Raw genomic sequence first — 13028 nt, 5'->3', positions numbered from 1 at the left:
GCAAGGTGGAGGTGGGGTACTGGTATGGGCTGGTATCATCAAAGATAAACTTGTGGGACCTTTTCGGGTTGAGGATGGAATGAAGCTCAACTCTCAGACCTACTGCCAGTTTCTGGAAGACAACTTCTTCAAGCAGTGGTACAGGAAGGAGTTGGTATCATTCAAGAAAAACATGAATCATAGAATCATAGAATGGTAGAGTTGGAAAGGACCTCCTGGGTCATCTGGTCCAACCCCCTGCTCAAAGCAGGATTCACTAAATCATCTCAGACAGATGTCTGTCCAGCCATGATTTTCATGCAGAACAATGCTCCATCACATGCATCCAACTACTCCACAGCGTGGCTGGCCAGTAAAGGTCTAAAAGAAGAAAAAATAATGACATGGCCCCCTTGGTCACCTGATCTGAACCCCATAGAGAACCTGTGGTCCATCATAAAATGTGAGATCTGCAGGGAGGGAAAACAGTACACCTCTCGGAACAGTGTCTGGGAGGCTGTGGTGGCTGCTGCACACAATGTTGATCGAAAACAGATCAAGCAACTGACAGAATCTATGGATTGAAGGCTGTTGAGTGTCATCATAAAGAAAGGTGGCTATACTGATCACTAATTTTTTTGTTTTTTGCTTTTGCATGTCAGAAATGTTTATTTCTAAATTTTGTGCACTGATATTGGTTTACCTGGTGAAAATAAACAAGTGAGATGGGATTATATTTTGTTTTTGTTCAGTTGCCTAATAATTCTGCACAGTAATAGTTACCTGCACAAACAGATATCCTCCTAAGATAGCCAAATCTAAAAAAACCCACTCCAACTTCCAAAAATATTAAGCTTGGATATTTATGAGTCTTTTGGGTTGATTGAGAACATAGTTGTTGATCAATAATAAAAATAATCCTCTAAAATACAACTTGCCTAATAATTCTGCACACAGTGTAGTTAACATGTTTTTCGTCATCCTTTTTTCAGTTAATTAAATGTATTTCTTTTCCTTTTTTTCCGACATCGGTCACACGCTGATCTGCAAACTTTTTGTACAAAAGTTTATGGGAATACTATTTCTGGATACAGAGCTGAAATATACAGTACGAATGTGAATGTACAATTTTCATAGTCATGAAATTACAGAAAAATTTGTAAATGAGAATGGGTGTCCAAACTTTTGGTCTGTACTGTATGTATGTCTATAGATAATTGAAGCCACATCTTCTATACCGTTAATAATATGGAATGTAAAGAATATGCAAATTATAAATTTGAAATACAGAATAGCAATAAAAGATTAAGATTTTTTTTTTCAAAGTTTTTTAAAAAAAAACAAAAACAAAAAACAACTAAGATTTAAAAGGAAGTACTACAAATCTCTTTACAATATAGCTGGGCATTTTAAAAACCTTCCAGTGCAGTCACTCCGCAATAAAATCAAATTATATCTGCAGCAGAATAAATTACCCGCAGTTCCAGAGGAAGCACTATTACATTTAAAAAATGACTTTTCGCTTGAAGAAGTCACTACCACCATGAAAGAATTAAAGCAAGGGAAAAGCCCTGGCCCCGATGGATACTCTGCTGGTTTCTATAAACAGTTTTCTGAACTTATAAGCCCCCTATTCCTATCGGTATGTAACTTCATATCACTGGGAGGCTCTTTTCCATCTCAGGCCTGATCTGCCCACATCACAGTGCTCCCCAAACCAGGAAAAGATTTATCATCGTGCAGTAGTTATCGCCCCATTTCCCTGATAAACCTAGACATCAATGTAACACCTGCTCATGGAACTGTCAGAGCAGCTACTGGTATACTGGGACTTACAGACACTAAGAAGAGCTTTGCAGCTGCTGTTAAACAGGGACCTACAGACATTAATCATTTTTCCCTGAGCTGCAGTGGACTACAATTCCCATGGACCCTTGTTTCAGTCAGATGACACAGCCTGGAAGGATAGGAGGGAGGAGGGACTTGGGGGAGGGAGTGTGGCAGCTTGTTGTTGTGAAAGACGGAGCGCTGTGGATCTGTATTCCTCTACGCTGCAGAGCGTTGCCGTCCCCTCTGATATACCCGCGCTGCTGGAGAGAGCGCGGCCTTGTCACCCGGTGAAGCAAGTGACATCAAGGACTCGGAGAGTTCTGCCGGCACTCCCACCGTATAAAGGCCTGAATCCTGCCGCCCCAGCTGGTGTCCAGGGAAACATACGACCGTTTGAGACGCACTGTGAGTGCCCTTCTGAGACTTGTGGTTCTACCAGCGCTATTTACAGTGAGTACACTACAACCCTGACTATTGACGTTAATATTCATCTAAGTGCACCAACGGTTATAAATTGCGCGCCAACATCTGCGGCAACTGGGCCCCAACGTTTGGACTGAGTTAATACAAAAAAGGGAAAACCTGCTACGTTATATTTGCAGGGTCGGGGAAGAATTAGATTGTGATATGTATATGATTTTTACAGAGCACCGTTACTTGTATTGTATGCTATGTCTTTAAATCCACCCCATTCCTGCTGCATAGCAATAAACCTGTTAAACAGTTTTACTCTTGTTCCCAATGAGTGTGTACTGAGCTGTGGCAGGGGCTTCCCGAATCAGCCCCTGGTAGAAGATAACAGTCCTTCTGCAGTCCCAGTGAGAGCTCCAATCAAGATTCGGGTGGAGGCACTGCGCCCTAGAGAGGTGAGACCCCCCATAACACCCAGCGTACTGTGGTAGCCCTGAAGGGGTGTTACAGTGGAGGCACTGCTGAGATCCAGAACTAACACAGGAGTATTTACTATGGAAACTTTAACAGAGCAAGAAGTGTATTTGTGGTGTGAAGAGATGGATGTTACAGCTAAACAAAGCTTTGCAGTGAGTGGTGAGCTCTGTGATGAGTCTGATGAGGAGATACTGAAAATAGTTAACCGACTCACTGAACTTGCCCACCCTAAAGTGGTCGACCGCAGGAAGGAAAAGGGGGGACAGTTACCCACAGCCCTGATCTCAACCGGGCAGATCTTGAGGAAAGAATACTTCCCATCCATGATAGCCATGTCCCCAGAGTATGGTCGACAATGGAAGAATGGTGACTGGTCTGCAAACCATGTCCTATGAGGAACGGTTGCAGGATTTGGGAATGTTTAGCTTGCAAAAAAGAAGACTGAGAGGAGACTTAATAGCTGTCTACAAATATGTCAAGGGCTGTCACATTGTAGAAGGATCATCTTTATTCTCATTTGCACAAGGAAAGACTAGAAGCAATGGGATGAAACTGAATGGGAGGAGACACAGATTAGATATTAGAAAAAACTTTTTGACAGTTAGGGTGATTAATGAGTGGAACAGGCTGCCACGAGAGGTGGTGAGTTCCCCTTCAATGGACGTCTTCAAACAGAGGCTGGACAGACATCTATCTGAGATGATTTAGTGAATCCTGCTTTGAGCAGGGGGTTGGACCAGATGACCCAGGAGGTCCCTTCCAACTCTACCATTCTATGATTCTATGATTCTATGATTTGGCCTACTGTGTCCGAAGTTGAGACCCGGCAACAGGAATCAACCACTCAGCCTAGAAAGACTAGTATATGTCCGCCCTCTACTCCACTTAGAGTCAATCCTGAAGAGACAGCGGCCCCTGCTGATGTGCTTATGACAGCTTTGGAAAAGTTAGTCAGTCAGTTTGCAAAGATGCAGCCAGAAGGGAACTACCATCGTTTAAGAACTTTCTCGGGTGCCCTCCCCACCCCTGCTGGAGAAGAAGGATATGATACTTGGAGGGATGTCACTTTACTGTGCTTAGAAGAGTGGCAGTGCACTGATGCCGTAAAGAAGCAGAGAATAGTAGAAAGTTTGAAGGGTACTGCTATGGAAGTGGGGCAGGCTGCTTGGCGGAGCAAGCCACTTGCAACTTATCAAGATTATATGAGTGCTTTAGAAGATGCTTTTGGATCCCCTGAAGATGCTACTGATCTACTCTATAAACTCCGTACCACCTACCAACAACCAGATGAGAAGATGTCCGACTATCTATACCGACTAGATAAGATGGTTCATAGAATATTATCTAAAGGTGGAGTCAGCCCTAAAGAAGTTGATCAGTGTCGTCTGGACCAAGTACTCAGAGGAGCTCTCACTCATGATCCAATTGCCCAGCGGATGAGGTCTTGTGATAGGGAAAAGATTCCTGGTTCTTTTCATGAGTTGCTTAAGGAAGTTCGCAAGGAGGAGGTTATTTTGGCCGCAAGAGAGAAGACATCCCCTCGGGTGACTACTGTTGCCCTGAAGACAGCAGCCGACTGCCGAGAGACAGAACTGTTGAAAGTCATAGAGAAACAGGGGGAGCAGATTACACAATTGTTAAGTGCCCAGGCCAAGACAATGCAGCGGCTACAAAGTGTTGCAGAGGTAGCCGAGAAGCAAACCCTGGCTTCAGGAAGAGAGAATGATTGCCTCTGTAGAGTGGAGAGTAGGAAACCAGAAGGGTGCTTTGTCTGTGGGAGTCCAGGCCATATACCTCGTCAGTGTCCGAATGTCAAAGAACTCTTCACATTTTCCCCATCACCCTCAGAGGCAGTCGGGAAACGGGAAAGGGGGGCCAGTAGAACCCTATACTGAGCCCCCTCAGCAACTAAGACCTACTCTACCTCCCCATCCAATAGAGCCTCATCGAAAACACTGCCTGAAGGGTTAGTGGGACCAGCCCCACATGTCCCCGCATTTATCAATGGTCAACCTTGTTCAGTGTTGCTGGATAGCAGATCTCAAGTGTCCATCATCTTCGAAGGATGGTATAAGAGATATTTATCCAATGTGCCTCTGAAACCGTTGTCTGGACTCGTGGTGTGGGGACTGAGTGAGCACAGCTACCCCTACCTAGGATACGTGTCCGTGACACTACGATTCCCAAAGACTGTTGTTGGAGTGGATAAAGAGATACCCATCATAGCGTTAAAATGCCCGGAGGCAGAGGCCGATGAGAGACCAACACCTGTCATAGTGGGAACAAATGCCAACATCTTCCGTATGTTAGCTCAGTGGTGTCGTGAAGTTGGGGGAGAAAATTTCTCGCAGACCCTTTCCATCCATCCAGTCTGTCTGGAAGCCTATGTGAGGACGGAGGAGAAGAAAAGGGAACTGCGGCCTGAAGGCTTTGACCCTTGTTTTGAAGGAAGTGAGCTGAAAAGAGAAGAGAGGGGATTGGTCATCGATGGCATGATGATGTGGGGGGCAGCTTTCTCTTTAGGCGAATGGGACATGGGCCTCGCCCAAGGAGTAGAGCATTGCATTTGGTTGAAGGATCAAACGCCTTTCAGAGAGAGATCCCGAAGATTGGCCCCTGTGGATATTGAATATGTCAGGCAGCATCTACGTGGTATGTTAGACACAGGAGTCATCATAGAGTCTAGTAGCCCCTATGCTTCCCCCATCGTGATAGCTCGAAAAAAAAATGGAGCTATTCGGATGTGTGTGGATTATCGTACCTTGAACAAACGTACGGTCCCTGACCAGTACACTGTGCCCCGAATAGATGAAGCTCTGGATTGCCTGCATGGGAGCCAATGGTTTTCTGTGTTAGATCTCCGGAGTGGCTACTATCAGATACCCATGTCAAAAGAAGATCAGGAGAAGACCGCTTTTATCTGCCCCATTGGGTTCTTCGAGTTTCAGAGACTACCTCAAGGATTGACAGGTGCTCCAGCCACTTTTCAGAGATGTATGGACAAAGTAGTGGGGGACATGCACTTACGTGAGGTCTTGGTTTATCTAGATGATCTTATTGTTTTTGGGAAGACTCTGGAAGAACACAACCAGCGGTTGTTCAAGGTGCTGGACAGGCTGAAGAAGGCTGGGTTGAAGTTGTCCCTTGACAAGTGCCGGATTTGCCAGACGACTGTGAAATATGTGGGGCACATAGTCAGCAGAGAAGGAATTTCCACCGACCCCGCCAAAGTGGAGGCTGTGGTAAACTGGCCTAAGCCCACCAAGCTGAGGGAGCTCAGGTCCTTTTTAGGATTTTGTGGATACTACCGAAGATTTGTACCCCAGTACTCTCGGATTGAGAAGCCATTAACTGCCCTTACCCAGGGGTATCCCCCTTCCGGTGGGACAGCCCACTCCTCAAGGTCAGGAAAGAGAGACTACTTCCGAGTTAATGAACTTTTTGGGAAAAGATGGACACCTTTATGCGACGAGGCATTCGAGAAACTGAAGTCATGTTTGACCCAAACTCCAGTGTTGGCCTATGCAGACCCCAGTAAACCATATGTGTTACATGTAGATGCTTCTCTCAACGGACTAGGAGGGATTTTCTATCAGGACTATGATGGCTGTCTACGTCCCGTTTACTACATTAGTCGAGGATTGACTCCCAGTGATCGCAACTACCCAGCTCACAAACTGGAGTTTCTGGCTCTGAAATGGGCTGTAGTGGACACGCTGCATGACTACCTCTATGGGGTACACTTCGTGGTTCATACCAACAACAATCCATTAACCTACGTGAGAACCACAGCAAAACTGGATGCCACGGGGTACCGGTGGCTTGCCGCACTCTCTCTGTACGATTTCAGCTTAAAATATCGACCAGGGATCAGTAACATTGATGCAGACACACTCTCTCGCCTGCCTAGTGAACCCTTAAATGAGGAAGAAGAAGTAGGATGGATAGAGGTCCCTGCCCCTGAGGTGAAGATTCTGTGCCATAGACATCAAACTGATGCCCTCCCTATGCAGTGCTGTGCTAAATTCTTAGGAGCATCCAGTGAAGCGCTCCCGTTGTCGTACTGCCAAGTGACAAATGTAACCCCAGACTCTCTCCCTCAACTGACTCGTAATCAAGTCAGAATGGCGCAGCAGGAGGATCAGTCAGTGGGGGTAGTTCGATCGTGGGTGAAGAGGGGCTGGAGGCCCGAAAAGAATGCATTAAGAACAGAGGAGTCTGTTCTGCTGACTCGGCAGCTAGAGTCGCTAGTAGTAAGAAATGGACTACTATACCGGGAGGCAAAGTGCCAGAAGGGAGGAGTCCGCAGACAGCTGGTGTTACCCACCCGATTTCAGAGGATGGTCATGAAGTCCCTGCATGATGACCATGGACATCTTGGCATCGAAAAGACCACGAGTCTTGTGGCCGACCGATTTTACTGGCCTCGCATGGAAGCGGATATTGAAGAATACTGCAAATCATGCTCCCGGTGTGTGTTGAGAAAAACCTTACCTTTGAGAACAGCCCCCCTTGTGAACATTACCAGTGATGGCCCACTCGAACTAGTGTGCATTTATTTCCTCTCCATCGAGCCTGATGAAAGCAATGTCAGTAACTGACCATTTCACCCGATATGCCCAGGCCTACCCCACTAAAGATCAAAGGGCAATTACTGTGGCAAAAACATTATGGGAGAAGCTCTTCGTACATTACGGGCTGCCTGCCCGCATCCATACCGATCAAGGAAGAGATTTCGAAAGTAGACTAATCAAGGAGCTATGCGCTCTCTGTGGGATCAAGAAATCCAGAACCACACCATATCACCCCCAAGGGGATCCTCAACCCGAGAGATTCAATCGTACCCTTCTGAACATGTTAGGCACTTTAGATCCCAGGAAGAAGGGACACTGGAGCAGGCATGTGAGCCAGTTGGTTCATGCCTACAATTGCACCACAAATGAGTCAATTGGATACTCTCCTTATTTCCTTATGTTTTGAAGAAAAGCCCGACTACCAGTGGATATTAGTTTTGGGACATCCATTGACCGTTCTAATGGGAAGACCTACTTAAAATATGTGTCCCAGCTGAAAGAAGATTTGACAAAAGCTTACAGATTGGCAGAGCAGGCCTCTGGTCGGTCAGGGAAGCGCAATAAGACTCGCTACGACTGTAGGGTTCGAGAACAAGTTTTACTGCCTGGAGATAGAGTCCTTATGCAACTTCTGGGCCTTCCTGGGAAGCACAAGCTTGCTGATCGGTGGTGTCCTGACCCTTACGTGGTGATGGAGAAGTTGCCCGGTGTCCCGGCCTACAGAGTGAAGCTCGAGAAAGGTTTTAACAGCTCCGCCCCCTATCATCGACACCATCTGTTGCCTGTGGGAAAAAACATCCCTTTACCCCCATTGCCAACTCAAGGAGGTCATACAACTCTTCCGTGCAATAGGAGAAGTCGAAGATGTAAAAAACCACCCCAGATTGGAGTTGCCTCAGGAGGAAGTGACAGCGAGTCTGGGGATGAATGGGGACCCGACGGTCAATGGAGCTACAGGTGGACCAAGGACCCATGCCCCATGGGCGTAGACCCTGAAAACCAGACCCCTGAAGTAGAAACAAAGAAAAGGGACATTTGTCAGGAGGCGAGTGCACCCTGCCCACAATTGGGGGAAAGTTCAGGAGAGGAACATTTATTGAATGAAGAGATCCACCTGGAGGAGCCCATTCTTGAGAGACAAGAGTCGGGGGCTGAGGAGGGGGGCCCCTCAGTACTCACTCGTCCAAAGCGGGACACTAGGCCACCCATGATGTTGACCTATGATAGAATGGGACATACCACTGAGGTCCCCAGGTTGATACACCCTAATTCAAATTCTGTTTGGCCTTATTTCCCGGTATCTCCCATGCGTCCAGGAGGTGGTTTGTGTGCATGTAAATTTGGTGTTAGTCAGGATGCCTTAACCCCCATTCATGTTTCAGGTGGTGAGTCCTCATGTCTTGATGGGACACTTTCAATGACTCACCAGGGGGAGAATGTAACACCTGCACATGGAACTGTCAGAGCAGCTGCTGGTATACTGGGACTTACAGACACTAAGAAGAGCTTTGCAGCTGCTGTTAAACAGGGACCTACAGACATTAATCGTTTTTTCCCTGAGCTGCAGTGGACTACAATTCCCATGGACCCTTGTTTCAGTCAGATGACACAGCCTGGAAGGATAGGAGGGAGGAGGGACTTGGGGTAGGGAGCTGGGCAGAAAGTGAAGGTAAAACTTGAGAGGGAAAGGAGTGTGGCACCTTGTTGTTGTGAGAGACGGAGAGCTGTGGATCTGTATTCCTCTACGCTGCAGAGCTTTGCCGTCCCCTCTGATATACCCGCGCTGCTGGAGAGAGCACGGCCTTGTCACCTGGTGAAGCAAGTGACATCAAGGACTCGGAGAGTTCTGCCAGCACTCCCACCGTATAAAGGCCTGAATCCTGCCGCCCCCAGCTGGTGTCCAGGGAAACATAAGACCGTTTGAGACGCACTGTGAGTGCCCTTCTGAGACTTGTGGTTCTACCAGCGCTATTTACAGTGAGTACACTACAACCCAGACTATTGACGTTAATAATCATCTAAGTGCAACAACGGTTATAAATTTGCGCGCCAACATCCGCGGCAACTGGGCCCCAACATTTGGACTGAGTTAATACAAAAAAGGGAAAACCTGCTACGTTATATTTGCAGGGTCGGGGAAGAATTAGATTGTGATATGTATATGATTTTTACAGAGCACGTTACTTGTATTGTATGTTATGTCTTTAAATCCACCCCATTCCTGCTGCATAGCAATAAACCTGTTAAACAGTTTTACTCCTGTTCCAGATGAGTGTGTACTGAGCTGTGGCAGGGGCTTCCCGAATCAGCCCCTGGCAGAAGATAACAGTCCTTCTGCAGTCCCAGTGAGAGCTCCAATCAAGATTCGGGTGGAGGCACTGCGCTCTAGAGAGGTGAGACCCCCCATAACACCCAGCGTACTGTGGTAGCCCTGAAGGGGTGTTACATCAAAAATATATGCAAAAATTATCGCAAAAAGATTGTGTCCTCTTCTCCCAAGACTGATAAATCAGGACCAGGTGAGATTCATCCCGGGACGTGAGGCGAGAGACAGCACCATAAGGACAATTTTGTTGATATATGGAGCTGGGGGGGGATCCCATGTGTATCTTGTCGATTGAAGCAGAAAAAGTGTTCGACAGGGTACACTGGGAACTCATATTTTAAGCTTTCAAGGGAAGTGGACTGCGGGAGAATATGCTCCGTAGAATAACTGCACTATAAACCTCTCCTATTGCTCAAGTTAAAGTTAATGGTTCCATTTCAAGCCCGTTCCCAATATGGAATGGCACGAGGCAAGGTTGCCCCCTTTCACCCCTCCTATACAAACTAACCATGGAATACCTTGCAACTGCAATACGTGGTAACTCCTCGATCAAGGGAGTCAAGCTCCAATCGGAGGAACATCAATTAGCATTATTTGTGGATGATATCCTTTTATATATTACATCCCCGATCATAAGTATACCAAATATAATTTCGGAATTACACAAATTTGGCTCCCTAAGTAATTTTAAAATAAACTCCCACAAATCTGAGATAATGAACATATCATTGCAACCATCATTAGTGACCCAATTAGCTGCCGCCTTTCCCTTCAAATGGCGCTCTAATTCAATTACCTATTTAGGAATAAAAATAACCACCAAAACATCCCAATTGTATGACGCTAACTTCAAGAATGCTTTAAATAAAGCTGAGCTTGATCTAGAGGAATGGCACAAACTACAGCTATCTTGGTTTGGGAGGGTCAATGCAATAAAAATGGACCTTCTACCGTGCCTTCTATACTTCTTCCAAACAATCCTACTGTATTTACCTGCTTCCTTTTTCTCCCGACTTAAGAAAGCGATTAGCAGATTCATATGGTCCCATAACCGACCACACCTCTCTTACTTCCTATAAAGTAAATCCAAATTCGACTACCCAATTTCACTCTTTATAGCTCTGCCTCACTCGGAACATGTGTACTAGATCTATCCATAATAAAAACAACAAAAATTAGGTTAACTTTGAAAAGGACCTCTCCCTGTGGTCTACAAGAGCTGTGGAGGAAAGAGGCGAGCCCCTCCCCGTCCTTACCAAAAATCTCAAACTATTCTTTAGACAAAGGAATAGGTCTCTTCATATATCGCCCACATCCGGTCCATTAACTCCAGTTTATGATAACCCATCATTCACAGCAGGCATCAACAAAATAATCTTCTTAAACAAACATAAAAACTCACAACCTATTATTTATGATTACATAAATCAAACCGGAATAAGATCATTACAAGAAATTTTCTTCGTGAAGAACCTCCTGCAGGTTCCTGGTTTCATGAACAACTAAAAAGCTTCATTAATGCAATGGCCAAACAAACCAATGTCTTTAGACCACTTCCGCCTTTCGAAACACTTTGCGTAATAAAGTCTCTTTATTATATAAATCATAACAAGAAGGTCAAACAACCACACACGATTTTCAATTGTTCTTCTCAAAATGGGAGAGTGAACTGGGAGGACCCCTATCATCCAAGGATCGATCGAAAATCCTCCTATTCACATTCAGGTCTTCGCTATGCTCGGTGTCACAGGAGAGGAGCTATAAGGTCCTATCACGGTGTTATAGATGTCCCTCTGCCATCCACTCTATGTTCCCCACAAGTTCAGACTCCTGCTGGAGATGTTTGGAAGACAAAGGCTCGTACTTACATATATGGTGTGCATGCCCACCTATTAAGAAATTGTGGGTGGCAATATTTGAACTCTACAACAAACTCTCTATACACAATATCCAACCCTCAATGGAGTTAGTCTTATCATCTTTAAGAGACATTTCGATATCTAGATTTAAAAAGGGACTGCTCAGACACTTTCTCATGGCTACCAGGAATTTGATCCCCCAGTACTGGAATCAAGAAAAATCGACACCACGTTCTGAATTCATATCTGAACTCAATAACATCTATAGAATGGAGCAATTGATAGGCCAAGTTGCCGGAAATTCTGACAAGATTTATAATATTTTGGACCCCCTGGATTGCGTTCAGGGAAACATCAGACTTGGTTGCCTGGTTACCAGAACACTAATTCATACCACATCCTGGTCCAATCGACCTTGTCTTCTCTCTGGGCTGAGGGCCCGGACTTGTCCGGAGGAGAGACCCAAAACCTAACTCCCTTCCCTTCTTCCCCCTCGCCAATGCATTCTTACTCTCTCCCTTAACCCATTCCTTTTTATTCACTCCTTTTCTTCTACATATCACTATACTTACATTATCATATTCTATTATGGAATATACTTGTTATCAATGATTAGAATGGTCTACAATCTTTAAGGGTTATCTAACTACAATTGGCATTCTCTAAACAAGCTATAAAATTGCTATATTGCGATATGCCATATTCTGCTTAATTCTCAAAGTTTGTATTTCTTGTAATGCATTATATTAATAAATCTGATTTACAAAAGATTTAAAATGAAAAATGAGAAAGTCCATATAAACATATAAAATCTTACATATAAAGGGCGATGGTTTCACCATTTAGTCTAAGAGAAGCAAGAGTCACAATATTTTAGTTTTAAAGATTACACTACTGATGTAACAGTTGGTAAAGTGATTTTGATATATCAACATTTAGACAAATGAAATAAGCTTTGTATCATGTATTTATAGAAATGTTATATAATAAGTTGATTTCTGGAGATTTCATATTTTATTAACACGTGAAGGGATTGTAGAAGTAATAACTATAATGTGCATATACATGATCCAGTGAAATTATAGTCTATTGTAATTATGCTATTTTACTGTGCTGATTATATTATCTTGTAACTAGCCTCATTATGGTGTAATTTCCCTAATGTTACCTATATAAGCCCTTAAATGTATTCAACCCACATTATTGAAAAAAGCCCAGGCGGGGCTGAAACGTTTGATGACTTGTGTGTTGAGACCAGGGCCAGATCCAGGTTTTTGTGGCCCCGGGCGAAAGAGTCTCAGTGGCTTCTTTAACACATACCACGATTCATGATGCACAGATACTGCAGAGACATATACACTGCACAAAAAAATAAAGGGAACACTTAAACAACAGAATATAACTCCAAGTAAATCAAACTTCTGTGAAATCAAACTGTCCACTTAGGAAGCAACACTGATTGACAATTAATTTCACATGCTGTGCAAATGGAATAGACAATAGATGGAAATTATTGCCAATTATCAAGACACACTCAATAAAGGAGTGGTTCTGCAGGTGGGGACCACAGAC

This window comes from Phyllobates terribilis, unplaced genomic scaffold, assembly GCF_046119375.1.
Source record: "Phyllobates terribilis strain yellow unplaced genomic scaffold, ASM4611937v1 Scaffold_2__4_contigs__length_985480577, whole genome shotgun sequence".
Classification (NCBI taxonomy): domain Eukaryota; kingdom Metazoa; phylum Chordata; class Amphibia; order Anura; family Dendrobatidae; genus Phyllobates; species Phyllobates terribilis.
The sequence above is the reverse complement of the archived record's forward strand: the minus strand, read 5'-3'. Positions refer to the sequence as shown.